At 41.6% G+C, this 16,486-nt stretch overlaps 1 protein-coding gene, 1 long non-coding RNA gene and 1 other non-coding gene across 3 annotated transcripts in view; 2 read left to right on the top strand and 1 right to left on the bottom strand.

The window, feature by feature from the left end:
* Positions 1 to 275: 275 nt before the first annotated feature.
* LOC145531382 (uncharacterized) lies at positions 276 to 15,842 on the bottom strand. Its single transcript, XR_014072390.1, has 2 exons — positions 15,523 to 15,842; positions 276 to 1,850 (listed from the first exon to the last, which is right to left on the bottom strand). It is a non-coding gene; the product is annotated as an uncharacterized LOC145531382 (long non-coding RNA).
* On the top strand, positions 3,722 to 3,828 carry LOC145533557 (U6 spliceosomal RNA). The gene has a single exon (XR_014074159.1). It is a non-coding gene; the product is annotated as a U6 spliceosomal RNA (small nuclear RNA).
* The window catches only part of FAM171A1 (family with sequence similarity 171 member A1), a 168,657-nt gene continuing 167,799 nt past the window's right edge, over positions 15,629 to 16,486 (top strand). Inside the window, exon 1 of the mRNA XM_081553601.1 lies at positions 15,629 to 15,975. The gene's annotated coding sequence lies outside the window, so the exon portion shown is untranslated. The remainder of the gene's footprint in view (positions 15,976 to 16,486) is intronic.

The raw sequence follows: 16,486 nt of genomic DNA, 5'->3' as shown, positions 1-16,486 counted from the left end.
GACCCTTTGGTCCTTTCCTCTCTCCCCTCCTCCCCTCCAAATCCCACTTCTTCTGCTTTAGTGGAGGGATCCTTTAGCTCCAGGGGCTCCCTGCTAAAGGGGCAGTGTCAATCCTGGGCAATACAGGAGGGATGGGGGATGGAGGTGGGGGAGGGAGACCTCCCAGGGGGCTGGCCTCAGGAAGCAGCATCTGCACAATATGAGGCCTTGTCACAACTCCCAGAGTTAACAACCCTGTGAACAGCCCCTGTATGCTGTTACTTTGAAAGAATATCTGTAGCACTCTCACTAAGTTTTATTGAAGTACAGCTGATTTACAATGTTGCATTAGTTTCAGGTGTACAGCAAAGTGATGCAGATACATATATATACATTTTTTCTTTTTCAGATTCTTTATCATTATAGTTTATTATACAACATTGAATATAGTACCCCTTGCTATACAGTAAGTCCTTGTTGATTATCTATTTTATATGTAGTTGTGCGTATCTGTTAATTCCAAGCTCCTAATTTATCCCTCCCTAATCCTTTCCCCTTTGGTAATCATAAGCATTTTTTCTATGTCTGTGAATCTATTTCTGTTTTATAGATAAGTTCATTTGTATCATTTTTTAGATTCCACATATAAGTAATATTATGTATTTGTCTTTCTCTGACTTGCTTCACTCAGTATGACAATCTCTATGTTCATCCATGTTGCTGCAAATGACATTATTTCATTCATTTTAATGGCTGAGTAGTATTCCATTGTATATATGTCCCACATCTTCCTTTTTTTAAATTTTATTTATTTTTGGCTGTGCTGGGTCTTTGGTGCTATGTGTGGGCTTTCTCTGGTTGTGGAGAGTGGGGGCTGCTCTCTAGTTGCAGAGCATGGGTTCTAGGTGCTTGGGTTTCAGTAGCTGTGGGACGTGGGCTCAGTAGTTATGGTGCAGGGGCTTAGTAGCTTCCTGGCATGTTTGACCTTCCTGGAGCAGGAATAGAACCCATGTCCCCTGCATTGGCAGGCAGATTCTCAACCACCAGACCACCACAGAAGCCTTACACCATATCTTCATTATCCATTCATTTGTTGATGGACATCCAGGTTGCCTCCGTGTCTTGGCTATTGTAAACAGTGCCACTATGAACACTGGGGTTCAGGTATCTTTTCAAATTAGAGTTTCTCTGGATATATGCCAGGAGTAGGATTGCAGAGTCATATGGTAACTCTATTTTCAGTTTTGTGAAGGACCTCCATACTGTTTTGGAGAAGGAAATGGCAAACCACTCCAGTATTCTTGCCTGGAGAATCCCACGGACGGAGAAGCCTGGTGGGCTACAGTCCACGGGGTCGCAAAGAGTCGGACACGACTGAGCGACTTCCCTTTCTTTCTTTCCATACTGTTTTCCATAATGGCTGTATCAATTATATTCCCACTAACAGTATAGGAGGGTTCCCTTTTCTCCACATCCTCTCCAGCATTTATTATTTTAGACTTTTTGGTGATGGCTTTCTGATTGGTGTGAGGTGGTACCTCATTTGTAGTTTTGATTTGCACTTTTCTAATAATTAGCAATCTTGAGCATCTTTTCATGTGTAGAATTCCTATTATTATTTCTACTGTCACTGTTACTGTCCACTGTTGTTATGATTTACTTCCATATTCTGTTCCAGTCCCTTTGCTTTATTATCTCCTTTAATTCTCAAAATCCAGATATGTAGGTCCTGGTACTGTTGTTATTGTTTCTTTAACAATATTGCTGTTTGGAGGACTGAACTCACTTGTATAAGGTTGCACAGCTGATGAGAGGCAGCATGGGGATGTGACACATCGGAATGAATCTGAAAAGTGAGGCTTCCCAGTTCCCTGGAGGGAAAGAAGCTAATCAGAGCTGGACTGTGCAGATAAGACGTGTGTAATTGTTTTGTCGTGGTCAGCTTTGAGGAAAGCCAATCTCCCTCGCTTAACACTCTTCTTTGTTACCTACTGTGCTCCCATGACTCCACAGTCTTTCATCTCACTTACAAAGGCATTGTGATTGGCCCCCTGCTTGCTTCCCCAGCCTCATCTCTCAATGCTGTCTGTCTCCTGTGATCTGATTTTGGGCAAAATCTTCCTAGAAACCCACTCACTGGAGAAACTCACTGAGCTGTGTGTTCAGTGTAATCTTCAGCCCTCCCATCAAACAAACTGTAAACCCCTGGAAAGCAAAGAACATGCCTTCAATCTATAAACTCATCAAGTCCTACTCTGACACCAAAGGTCCAGCTAGATGAGGAATATTTGAGGAGGTTCTCAGACGTCTCTGAGTCACAGTTTGATACTGTCAGTGATGAGGAAAGTGACAGTTGCTAAGTCAGCCCCTAAGAGGGGCCCCTAACCCAGACTTGGAAGACCCGAGAGGGCTGCCCTGAAGAAAGAATGGTAAGCAGAGACTTTCCGGATGAATTAGGGTTGGTCAGGTAAAGGACAGCAGAGGCTAGGGAGCAGGGAGCCATGCTCCAGGCTGAGGAGCAGCACACAGCAAAAGTGAAGGCCAGGGACTTCCCTGGGGTCCCGTGGCTAAGACTCCACATTTCCACTGCAGGGGATGTGAGTTCAACCCCAGATTGGGGAACTAAGATCCTGCATGCTGTGAGGCACAGCCAGGAAAAAAAAAAAAAGTGAAGAACAGAAAGAGCTTGACTGGCTGCAAAAACTGGAAGATGATGCATGGGGAGGCTTGCAGGGAGTGGATCAATGGAGCAGAAATGCAAGTAGGGGCTGAGCATGAATGTTCTCAAGCCAGAGCTTGCACTTTGTCCAGGAAGCAATGGGCCACTTTTAATATTAAAATGTCTTTGACACGGGAATTCCCTGGTGATGCAGTGGCTAAGACTCCACACTCCCAATGCAGGGACCTGGGTGCAACCCTTGGTCAAGGAACTAAATCCCACATGCCACAACTAAGAGTTTGCATGCCACAATTAAAACCACTGCATGTGGCAATGAAGAGCCAGAATCCTGCGTGCTGCAACTAAGATTCAGCACAATCCAATAAACAAATAAAAAATTTTTTAAAAAATAAGCAAATAAAATTAAATGTCTTAGGCAGAGGAGTGGCACGATCGGAAGGGCATTTTTTTTTAAACGATCACCATGTTCTCTATTTCTGTTGCATATTCCTTCAAGCTATAGAGTAGAATTCTCTGCAAAGGGACTTAAAAGACATAGTGCTTAAGGTGCTGCTGTCCATGGGGTTGCAAAGAGTCGGACACAACTGAGCGACTGAACAACAACAGCAAAGATGTCACTAGATTTCTGAAGGAAGACTCAATGTGTTATTTTCCCCCTCTCAGATCTGTGTAGAAAGAGGCCAGAAAGTTGCATCCATTGCTATGGAAGCAATCCTCTCCAGGAGTCAGCAAAATCTCCCAGAAGCCATAGCATCTTCCCTGTGCCTTTCACTGTGCTGTCTGGGAGGTGAAAACATTCAGCCTTTTTATGTTTGGATTCAGTAAGGAAAGCTGCAGGGGCCATGTACATCCTGAAGACACTGGCTTCAACAGGGTAAAATAATGACTTACTGTCAGCCGTGGTTAATCAGCCTCTTGAGTAGGGGTGCAGGAAAAGCAGGGAGAGCTTTGGGTCCCCTGAGGAGGGTAATGTGTTAATAACAACCCAAGGCCAACAACAGAGGAACACATAGAGAAGATGTGGTACATATATACAGCGGACTACTACTCAGCCATTTAAAAGTGCTCACTTTGGCAGCACATATACTAAAATTGGAATGTTATAAAGAAGACTAGCATGGCCCCTGAGCAAGGATGACATGCAAATTCATAAGGCATTCTATATTTGGGGGGCTTCCCTTGTGGCTCAAATGGTGAAGAACCCATCTGCAATGCAGGAGATCTGGGTTCAATCCCTGGGTCGAGAAGATACTCTAGTGAAGGGAAGGACTACCCACTCCAGTATTCTTGCCTGGAAAATTCCATGGATAGAGGAGCCTGGTGGGCTACACCCCATGGGATCGAGTGAAAAGAAAGGAAATTGGGTCATCTGTAGAGTCTTGGATGGAACAAGAGACTGTCATACAGAGTGAAGTAAGAAAGAGAAAAGCAAATATCATAAATATAGAAATATGTAGAAAAATGGTACAAGTGAACCTATTCCCAGATCAGGAATAGAGATACAGATATAGAGAACAGACATGTGTATATGGAGTGGGAGGGGGCTGGGGGAAAGAGAGGGTGGGATGAATTGTGAGATTAGGTTTGACATATATACACTACCATGTATAAAACAGATAACTAGTGGGAAGTAGCTGTATAGCACAGGGAGCTCAGCTAAATGCTCTGTGATGACCTAGAGAGGTGGAATAGGGGGAGGGAGGCTTAAGAGGGAGTGGATATATATGTACATAGAGCCAACCCACTTCATTGTACAGCAGAAACTAACACAACATTGTAAAGCAATTATACTCCAATTAAAAAAAAAAGCCATGTATGTATAGAATTTATTATGTGCCAGGTACTATCCTAAGGATGCTACATACATATTAGCTCAGTTAATCTAAGCCATAACCCTATGATAGAAGGATCTTTCAAACCCCATTCTCCAGATAAATAAATTGATGCATAGAGAGGTCAAATACCTTGCCCAGGTCAGCCAGTTGATGAGTGACAGTGCTGGAATTCATGCCCTATCCCTCCAGAGCCAACCACACATTTTCCTCCACCCCTTGTCATCCCAGCTTGAAATCTGGGTCACAGCTTCCCAGGAACTGGGGGTATTGCCACCCCTTTACCCCATCTCAGATCCAGTAGCCCAGCCACAACTCTGACATTAGTCCCCTCCATCCTTATGGCTACAGAAGATCTCTAATTTCCTGGTCTCTTTGTGATTCCAGAAGTGGGGCTGTGGTCCCACTTCCAGGGTACAACCTCCATCCTGATCTGGAGGGAAAGAAAAGAACTCCCTAGTTTTAGTAGTAAATCACACACATGACTTGTTCACTCCTCATTCCAAGTGCTCTGTTGAAATATCACCTCCTCCTAGAAGCCTTCCCTGATTGCTTATCAGTTAAGCACAAACACACTACTCTTTAGTCCCTGGTTTATTTTACTTCCCGGCACCTATTACCAGTTGAACTTACATGGTCTATTTGTTTAATGAGATACCTGGTTATTATCTATCTCTATTACTGGAATATCACATTTACAATGTTAATTTCTACTCCACAGAAAAGTGACTCATATGTATACATATATATACATTCTTTTTCCTATTCTTTTCCATTATGGTTTATCACAGAATATTGAATATACTTCCCTGTGCTATATAGTAGGACCTTGTTGTTCATCCATTCTTTACATAATAGCTTATATCTGCTAACCTCAACCTCCCACTCCATCCCTCTCCCAACTCCCTTCCTCTCCCAACTCCCTTCCCCTTGGCAACCACAGGTCTGTTCTCTCTGTCTGTGAGTCTGTTTCTGTTTCATAGATAAGTTCATTTGTGTCATATTTTAGATTCCACATACAAGTGGTAACATATGGTATTGGTCTTTCTCTTTCTGGCTTACTATCTAGGTCCATCGTTGTTGCTGCAAATGGCATTATTTCAATCTTTTATTCCATTGTATGCATATATATATATGCCACATGTTCTTTATTCAATTTATTCATAAATTCCATGATAGAGACTTGGTCTTTCACTAATGGAGTTCTAGCTCCTAAACAATTGTCTGGCAACAAAAGGGGGCCCCTCAGATATTTTTTTAATTCAGTCATTGCAAGGTGAATAAAGTTATTACTGACTGACTTCCCAGCCTCACCTCTGCTAGGACTGCTTTTCTCCATGGAAGCATGAGTCCCTCTCCCTTCTTACCTCTTTTTCTCCTTTCACTTCTACAAGGTCTAAAACCACAAGTTTTGTTTTTGTGTTTTTTGGAGTTCCTGCTATGTGATGTTCCTCCTCACCCTCTGAGTCTGTGCTGGGTTTCCCTGGCTGCCTTCTTTCTCTGTAAGGAGAAGTGTGCGTGTCTACCTTCTGGGGTGGGGACTGTCACTGAGAGAGTCTGCACATTGTGGGGCAATTGACGCCTAGCCCATGGCAGGTTTCCCTTCCCCTCTTCCCCATAGAAAGGAGCTCTGTCATCCCAGCACCACCACGTGTGGTGGGGAGCTTTGGCTTTTGAAGTTCTGTCCAGTATATGGCAGGGAATTTGTCTAGTGGAAATTTGTGTAGTGGAAAGATTGGGAGATTGCAAATGACTGCGAACCCCGAGGGAAAGGAAATCTTCTGACCTCGGTGAGAAATAAAACAGCCCCGTGTAGGATGTGCCCGGAGGCTCCACCTCCCATGGTGAATGAAAGGCAGCTTCCCTGAGCAGGAAAGGACACTCCCTTCCCCCATCACCCCACGGCCAATTTCAGATACAGCTCAGGGTCAACCGTCTTCTCCATTCCTTCACCCCAAACAAAATCATAGGAGGCAAAACAGGGCAAGAAAGATCAGCCAACCGGACCCTGGCAGCAAAGCAAATCCAGTGAAAAGTCCTCAGATGAAGGAGTGTGCATTTCAAATTGTCTTTGTTTTTCTAATTCTGGACTCCCCTCCAACAACCTTTGTTCACTTAAAATGGAAAAACAACCAGGCATTATCTTTGTATAAATATTGGAATAAAACAGATCTTCCCTAGAAGAAAGAAATCCTAGTAGAGGAATCTAACTTGAAAACATTTCTTTAAGAATAATCAGTGGGGGGCTTTCCTCCTGGCTCAGTGGTAAGGAATCCCCCTGCCATGCAGGAGACACCAGTTCTATTCCTGGTCTGGGAAGATCCCACAAACCCCAGAGCAACTAAGACCACACGCCACAACTACTGAGCCTGCGCTCCAGAGCTCTGGAGCCACAACTACTAAAGCCCACACACCTTAGAGCCCATGATCTGCAACAAGAGAAGCCACTGTAACTACGAGGCTAAGTTCCTCAAACGGAGAGTAGTCCCTCCTTGCCCCCACCCCCTCTCCTCAACTAGAGAAAAGCCCTCACAGTAACAAGGACCCAGCACAGCAAAAAATAAACAAATAATTTTTTTTTTTTTAAAGGGAACCTGTTAAAAAAAAAAAAGAATAGTCAGTGTTGACTTCCCTGGTGATCCAGTGGTTAAGACAATGCAGAGGGTACAGATTCTATCCCTGGTTGGGGAGCTAAGATCCCACATGCCTTGCAGCCAAAAATCAAAAAAAGAAGCAATATTGTAACAAATTCAATTAAGGCTTTAAAAATGGTCCACATTAAAAACGAAAAAAAACAAAAAGCTTGTCAACATGTGAACTTCAGAAATCACAGTAAATATTTAATATGGAATCTGAACAATTATCTACAACACATGCTTTTACCAGGTTAGGTGAATCACTGAACATTGTATGTCAATAGAAGGCTACTGGGGGTTCCCTGGTAGCTCACCTGGTAAACAATCTGCCTGCAATGCAGGAGAGCCCAATTCGATTCCTGGGTTGGGTAGATCCCCTGAAGAGGGATAGGGTACCCACTCCAGTAATCTTGGGCTTCCCTGGTAACTCAGCCTGGTAAAGAATCCACCTGCAATGCAGGAGACCTGGGTTCAATCCCTGAGTTGGGAAGATCCCCTGGAGGAGAGCACTGCAACCCACTCCAGTATTCTTGCCTGGAGAATCCCCACGGACAGAGAAGCTTGGTGGGCTGCAGTCCATGGGGTTGCAAAGAGTTGGACATGACTGAGTGACTAAGCACAGCACAAAAGGCTATTGAAATTCAATTTTTAATTATACCTGAAATGTTTTAGGGTAGAATGAATTAATTTATTTGCTCAGATAATCACTGCAAATCTTTATTATGTACTTGAAGAAAATAGTTTACTCAGTTATCTATATACCTTTTTAAAATTTTGTATTGTAGTTGATTTACAATGTTTCAGGTATAGTGCAAAGTAATTCAGTTACACATACATATTTTTTTCTTTTTCAGATTATTTTACATTATACATTATTACAAGAGTCAGTTAACTTTACTCTTTCTTGGCTGTGCATCCTATGTGGCATGTGGGATCTTAGTTCCCTGAACAGGTATCAAACCTGTGCCCCCTGCATTGGGAGCATAGAGTCCTAACCACTGGACCACCAAGGAAGTTCCCAGTTATCTGTATTTTAAAAAATATTCTAAGGTCATTTAAGACATTTGGATGTGTTGTCTTACAAATTTCCTTTCCTTCATCCACAAAATTTCATAATAAACTTTTCATCACCAGCAACAATTTTTACTGCGCGCCTCTCTGCACATAGCAACACACCAAAAACTTTCATCTTAAATGACAACTATATAGGTCAACATGCTGTGGAACCTTCAAACTGTCATAAAAATCCCTTTTTCCAATGGGTTCTCTTGTTTTGTGTCTCAAGATATTTTTTCTTGATTCTTTTTATCACCTGCCTTTGAAACACCAGATTTTTCCCAAAGCTTTAGCATGCTTCCAGTCTGTAATCTTTTTTTTTTCATTTCCACAGCTTTTTAAACAATGCAATAGGAACCACATTAAGAAATATTTAAATTGTCAACACCCTTTAAAATTTCATATCTTCAAAATGGAGTCAGTATTAAGTAATCATCAAATCCAAAATATAGAAGTCTCATTTGCGTCTTTGAAATATCAACATTCCATGAAAATATTTTGGTCTCAAGATCTGCTACAACTGGGACTCATTTAGATATAGCAATAATTTTCACCTATTCTTCTAAATTTTTATAAGTCTAGGCATAGATTTTATGTCTACAAAACAGAATAATCCTCTATTCAACTCCAGATTTTTTTTTTCCATGTTGGACATCATTTGCCAGCAAGATGTGAGAAGGGAAAGGTTGCAAACTCAAGTTATTCTGAGGGTTTCAATCCAACTTTCATTTGCAACTAACTGGTGCAAAAATTAGGCATCTGATTTTCCCACCATGCTCATTTCTAGCCAACATCCTATACCAGCTGCTCAGTGCTGATGTAGGTAAATGTGTTATGAGTTTTATAAAACCAGAGTTGAGGAGAATGTGTATAAATATGAATAACTGCATGACCACATTTTAGATGGGACCTCTTTAAAACTCAGATCAGGAAGCTTATAAAACTATAATGATAACTGACCAATCCTTTTGAAAATAAAATAGTTTCAACATTGGGGAAAGGAGCATATTTTCTATGAGGAAAAATAAAAACTAAGGAAGATGAAATAGACAAAATGAAAGATTCTTTCTTGCTCTTTTTAAAACAAATCTTATTTTGTCCTTTTGTACTACTTGAGTTTCTTTTTTATCATGTGCCTGCGCCTTCCCAAGTAAAAAAGAACCAAAACTTTTTTAATCGACCATTTATCTGAATTATTTAATTCAAGGGTCAGCAAAACAGAGCATTGGTGTCAAAACGGTCCAGGAGAGGCACTGCAGGTGCAAACAAGGCCAGCTCCCCCTTGATCGAGAGACCTAAGCGTTTTGTTGGAAACCTCCCCTGGGACAACTGTCTTGCTCCCTCCTGATCTCCCAGGCACCCCACCTGTCACATGCCTCAGTCTCTAGTCCAGATATCCTTCTTGCTGTCATCTGTGAGCAAATCCCCTTTAAGATGTCCAATTTTTTAAGTACATAAATGTATGTTTCAAGCAATGGTGAACTCCAGAGCCCTCTTCAAGTGGCTATAACGAGGAATGCCCCCCTCAAGGCAGCATTTCAGACCCCTCCTAGGACTTCTAGTATGTGAATCAGAGGCCAGGCAAAGACAGCGAGTGAACTTCTTTGTGTGTCAAAATGTTATAGGGATGGTAGAGTTTCTCAATGATGATGGACTCTTCATTTAATCCGGCTAGGAGTTTGGGCTACCAAAAATAAAAATAAAGAAAGAATGAAGTTAAGATCTCATCTTAGAGGATTCTCGTGTAGAAGGCAGGCGCATAAACAAACCATTGCAATTTCCTGTGATAAATGGCTAAAATAGATGCCATGGAATCCCCTAAAGAGACAATGCCCATGAAGAATTTTAAACAAGAAAGCTATGTAGTCATAAATACCTCTCTGGCAGCACCATGGAAGGCTGGAAGCCAGGAAACCAGAGAGAATGCTCTGACACAGCCCAGACCCCAGCAGATGAGAGCAGGAGGTAACATAGGGGCAGGGGAAGCAAGCAGACAGGGGCCCAGTCCTTCCTGCAGTAAGTTATATCAATAACAGGTCAGATAATGTTCACCCTCCATGGAGAGAGAGAGAATGTGTGCCACCCTCTGGTGGCTGACTCCTCAAATAGCAGAATTCCTATTATAGAGACAAACACACACACACAGTAAATCCCCTACATACAACTGAGTTCCGTTCTGACAGCATGTTCGTAAGTCCAATTTGTCTATAAGTCCAATAAAGTTAGCCCATGTACCCAACTAACACAAATGGCTATATACCACTGCTTTTATGCTTGCTTCCCAATAACCTGGGCTTGAAATAAAGATACTGCACTACTGTACTCTATCAGTGCTGTAAAGTACACAAAAGCACAACCATTTGTAGAGGATGGATGCCCATGACAATGTACACTAGACATGTGAATTAACTTACATGACTGGACATAGGAATGCATGTTCACATCTTCGAAAGTTCGAAACTTGAAGGTTTGTAAGGGGGAGATTTTACTGTATTTGTGTGTTGCTTTTGAGAGCCTGGTGGGCTGCCATCTATGGGGTTGCACAGAGTCGGACACGACTGAGGTGACTTAGCAGTTTGAGAGGAAGCGGGCAGCGCAGCATGTGGGATCTTAGCTCTCTGACCAGGGATCGAACTGGAACCCCTGTAGTAGAAATACAGAGTCTTAACCAGTGGACTTCCAGAGAAGCCTCTGCATTTGTGTATTGTTTACCACCACTCTGAAAGATGACTTTGCTGAAGATACTGTTAATCTTCAAGTGTGTAATTGGAAAATATGGAAAAAAAAGGTATTAACACAACCTTAGATCTGAAGTCTGTATTCTGGTCTATGGCCTTAAACAATACAGCATTCATTTAAAAACACCATTGTCTGGGGACATGCCTAGCAGTAGTACAATGGCTAAGACTTTATGCTTCCAATGAAGGGCACATGGGTTTGATCCCTGGTCAGGGGATTAAGACCCTGTATGCCATATGGCACAGACAAATTTTTTAAATTAAATTAAAGATAAAAGACACTCCAAAACTGAGTGACTTGAAACAATCATTTATTATTAAACATTGTTTGCGTGTGTGTGTGTGTGTTGCTCAATTGTGTCTGACTCTTTGCAACCCCATGGACTGTAGCCCACCAGGCTCCTCTGTCCCTGGAATTCTCCAGGCAAGCATACTGGAGTGGATTGCCATTCCCTTCTCGATCCAGGATCTTCCCGATCCAGGAATTGAACTCAAATCTCCCGCATTTCAGGTAGATTCTTTACCATTTGAGCCACCAGGGAAGCCCTATTAAAATTTACATTAAAATAAAATAAATAAAACCACCAGGGACTGGTTGTAACACGTGGTTTTCCCTACCGCCCTTCAGGCTTGCAAAGGCACCAGAATGTACTGAGAGGGACTCAGAATCAGGGTTTCTTAGATCTACTTCTTGCTCTGCCTCTAACAAGGCGTGAGACGGTGAACTGATCAGTTATCCCTTCTGCGCCTGGTTTCCCATCATGAAATGACTCTAGGCTTCCTCCCAGGTCTAATGAGCCGTGGGTCATGCCGTGCATTTCTCCTCCTTTGCCTGATGGAAATGGACCCTTTCAGTAAGTATGACCCTGGCCTCCTAATTTTCCTGCACCTCTCAGTCTTGAGTAAGATAGATTGCTTACTCGTTAGTGAACCCTTTGTGTTCAAGGATGGTGAATAATTACTATTGAAGAAATTCTTCAATAGCTATCACAGCTTTAGAAAGCCTAACATTTAGTCATAGAGAAAGTTAGTTAACATCTCCATCCTGAAAAATACTTTCTCTGTGTGTCCACACATACCCTTAACAGTCTCGCAGAAAAAAAAATTATTTTAATCCATCAACCGTCTAATTTCTATTGGTCAATATTTAATTTTATTTTTAACGAGTATTTTACTGAAATGAATTTAAACAAGAATAAAGACGATCAAAAATGATTATTTGTTAAGGGAGATGGGGTAGGGGTTGGGAGGAATAGGTGAAAAGGATTAAGAGATACAAACTTCCAGTTATAAAGTAAATGTCATGGAGATGTAATTAGTATACAGCATAAAGAATATAGTCAATAATGCTGTGCCGTATGGTTACAGAGGGTTACTGGGCTTGTCATGGTGGTCATTTGGTAATGTATTTGACTGTCAGATTGCTATGTGTACACCTGAACTAACATACCATGTCAACTATTTTCTAGTGAAAGTCGCTCAGTCATGTCCAACTCTATACAGTTCATGGATTTCTCTAGGCCAGAATTCTAGGGTGGGTAGTCTTTCCCTTCTCTAGGGGATCTTCACAACCCAGGGATCAAACCCAGGTCTCCTGCATTGCTGGCAGATTCTTTACCAGCTGAGCCACGAAGGAAGCCCAAGAATACTGGAGTGGGTAGCCTATCCCTTCTCCAGTGGATCTTCCCAACCCAGGAATCAAACTGGGGTCTCCTGCATTGCAGACGGATTTTTTTACCAACTGAGCTATCAGGGAAGCCCTATATTCAATTCTAAAAAGGCAACAACAACAAAAAGATTATTTTTTAAACACCATGGCAAACAATGACTTAAATAATGTCCCCATTGTAAAAACAAAAATGTATTTACATCAAGGAAAACGTGCCGTAATACGGTAAAAGCAAGAAAGATGCTGGCATTATCATCTCCCCCACTCCAACCCAAGGTTTAGAAACATAATAGAGAATTTTATTCCTTTTTTTATTTGTGCTTTCAGTGATAAATTGAAGTTCCATAGATACTTAGATGAAGCATGAAAACGCCAGATCTCAGTCTAGGCTTATGATTTTTCTACCAATTTAAACCAGAAGGCTTCTCTTTTCTCCTTCATGTTTTATTTCATTTCTTTGGTTTAGTTCCTTAACTGAGAATTTAAAGAGAAAAAGGGATAAATATGAAGTTAAATTTCAACAATATTGTAGACCTGTTTTCTTTCTCCCCTTTAACATATTATTCACCAAGTTTATGAATATAACAGAAAATGTCATATCACTTAATTTTCTCTGGGGTTTTAGGGGAGCAATTAGCTTTTACTCTGTTTTGCCTTCTCTTAATTCAGCCAAATATCCTGGACAGATGGAAGGTTATCTGGTTTACCTTTTAATAATTAAATAGAACAATATAAGAGAATTTTTAAGTTTTTTGGATTCCAACCCTGAAAGCCCCTGGTGCATGAAAAATAAAATTAGATTATAAATTGAAGAAGAAACTTGGGCTTACAGAATCCAAAGTATATAAGGAATCATTTTGGGCAAAGAAGTTATTATTTGGATGCAGCAAATGTTTCAGTTAAGGAACCCCTACCATACTGCCATTTAACATAGGTGTAGAAAGAAGGGAAAAACCATGTATAACATGTACATGAATAACTGGGAATTCCTGCCTCTCATTGTTTGAAATGTGACCTTAGTCCTTACCGAGAGGCCCAACTCCTTGACTGGAAAGAGATCCTGAGAGGGTGTACTGGAGCACTTGGCAAACTGGGGCCAAAAAAACTGGACTTAAATCCCATCAAATATGACACCAACTTTCAGAAAATATGGAGACAAAGGAGTAAACAACCTGGGACGCAATCAGCAAAATCGATTGTGGGAAAGTCTATAGGATAAGCAGCCCAGTTTTTAAATACATAAATATCAAAGGGGGAGGAGGGAGACACAGAGGAAAGAATCCACAGATTCAAAGACTTTTTAGAGACACACCTATGTTTGCATTTTATGTATTTTACTTTGAATCCTGAGTCAAACAAACCACAAAAATGTGATGGGACAATTGTGAATATTCGTACCTTGACTAGTTATTTTATGTGATTAAGGAATAATTATTGATTATTTTTAAGTGTGATCATGGTATTGAGGCTAAGTTTAAGAGAAAGAATCCTTATCTTTTAGAGTAATATCCTGGGATGATAAGAGTTGCTTCAAATAATCTGGGGGAGATGGATGGGTATATGTGAGTCAAGATGGGCCATGAATGGGCGCTGAAGAGTTTATGCTTTTGAACTGTGGTGCTGAAGAAGGCTCTTGAGAGCCCCTTGGACAGTAAGGAGATCAAACTAGTCAATCCTAAAGGAAGTCAACCCTGAATATTCTTTGCTGAAAGTAAAGCTCCAATAGTTTGGCCTCCTGAAGTGAAGAGCCTACTCATCAGAAAAGACCCTGATGCTGGGAAAGAGTGAGGGCAAGAGGAGAAGGGGGTGATAGAGGGTGAGATGGTAGGATGGCATCACTGACTCAATGAACATGAGTTTCACCAAACTCAGGAAGACAGTGAAGGACAAGGGAGCCTGGTGTGCTGCAGTTCATGGGGTCGCAAAGAGTAGACACGATTTAGCAAGTGAACAACAACAATATTTAAATGATGAAACATAAAAGCTTATTCTTCTATTCTATTTTTGTATACACTTGAAATTTTCAATAAAAAAAAGTTTTTTAGAAAAGGAGATTGACAGAGAGTGTTAGGGAAGATGAAGAGCAGCCAAAGTTTCCACACAAACACAGGGAACAGACTGGTGGTTGCCAAGGAGGACAGAGGCTGGGGAGGTAAGGATTGGGAGTTTGGGATTAGCAGATGCAAACTAGTTATGTATGGAATGGATAAACAACAAAGTCTTACTGTATAGCACAGAGAACTAAACTCAATATCCTGTGATAAACCATAATGGAATAGAATATATATATATAACTTTCCTGTACTGCAGAAATTAATGCAACATTGTAAATCAATTATGCTTCAATACATTTTTTTTTAAGAGAAATACCCAAGGAACAAATATTTTCACAACATTTCTAATTTGTTCAAGGTGCAGAATTTTAAAGGGTTTGGAAAAAATGAGACTCAGAATCTTGACATCTGCCTAGAACTAGGTTAAGAAATCTGAATTTCCCTCCCAACTCCTGTTGTAACTATATTACAAGTTTTTGACTAGTATCCCAGAAAGAAACAATTCTTAAATCTGACCAAAAAGATAGTGTAGCAGCGCCATCTACTGAGCCCTAGATAATTTTACACAGCAACTTGGAAAATGTCCTACGGTATACAAAAAGTAGGCTGAAGTCAGGCAGAGTGTAAACACAATGTCTTAGAAGAATTTGTACAATTATTTTATTCTATTTTTTCTTTAGCTAAAAATATGAAGATGGATCATGTAACAATACATGTAAAGGGTGTATATCAAATGGTAAGGCTTTGTCTTGTTTTGATTTTTCTAATTACCACACTGTCATATTAACTACCACACTGTCGTAACACTTCTCACAAAAACAGACAGACTTAAACATATTTTGGGCTTCCCAAGTAAGCGCTAGTGGTAAAGAACCCACCTGTCAACGCAGAAGACATAAGAGACGTGGGTTCGATCTCTGGATTGGGAAGATTCCCTGCAGGAGGGCATGGCAACCCATTCCAGTATTCTTGCCCCCAGAATTCCATGGATTGAGGAGACTGGCCGGCTCCATAAAGTCGCAACGAGTCGGACACGACTGAGGGACTTAGTACACACTCAAGAAAAGATATTTTACTTTAGAATTGTGGGGCATAAAGAGGTCCTCCAGAGTTCTAGGGTGGTGGGGAGCCCAGGTGAGCCGTGTTTGCCAAGGGCTGCTGTGAGCTCAACCCAACAAGATGCCGGCCGAGTGCACCCGCTCCCGGAAGGGGAAGTGACGGACTCCCAGAAGCGGAAGCAGCTACAGGAGCTGAGGCTCCAGGAGACGCCTTGGCTGTGTTTTACCACTGCACCTCTCTATGCGTTCATTTTTCAGTCTGTGAAAAGGACGGTAAGTCATCACTAACAGGTTTTTTATGGAGATTTGAGAGCAGCAGCATCACTTCTTCAAGCCCTCCGGGAGGAAGGACAAGGGGTTCCCTGAAGCCTCTCCTCCTCTGTGCCTAAGCCAAATTGGGGAATATCCTCGCCTCTGCCCAGGGGACCAAGAGAGGATGCTGATGCTGTGATTCTTTCACTAGTAAGTGTGCGGGAAAGAGTCGTGTTCAAAATCAGGAAAGAGAAAAGGAGTCATTTGGTGAGGAACATTTAAGTTCTTCCTTGCAAGACTGTCTTAATCCTTTTCTTTACTGAGCTGGTCCACGAGGACGTCAAAACGCCAAAACAGCCCCAGGATTGAAGGGGAATTTAGCCTGGCCTGGCCACGAGTCTCATTGCAAAACTGTGTTTTCCATAGTGGGGCCAGGAAATGACTCTAAGTAGAAGGGAAACCACAGCAATGAATGCTCAGAGAATTGAGTTCACACTCAGCTTTATGTCAGGGGTTACGTCTAAACAAGGAG

This window comes from Giraffa tippelskirchi, chromosome 13, assembly GCF_054371585.1.
Source record: "Giraffa tippelskirchi isolate mGirTip1 chromosome 13, T2T-mGirTip1v1.2.pri, whole genome shotgun sequence".
Taxonomy (NCBI): domain Eukaryota; kingdom Metazoa; phylum Chordata; class Mammalia; order Artiodactyla; family Giraffidae; genus Giraffa; species Giraffa tippelskirchi.
Note: the sequence above shows the minus strand (reverse complement) of the source record. Positions and strands in the feature narration are given on the sequence as shown.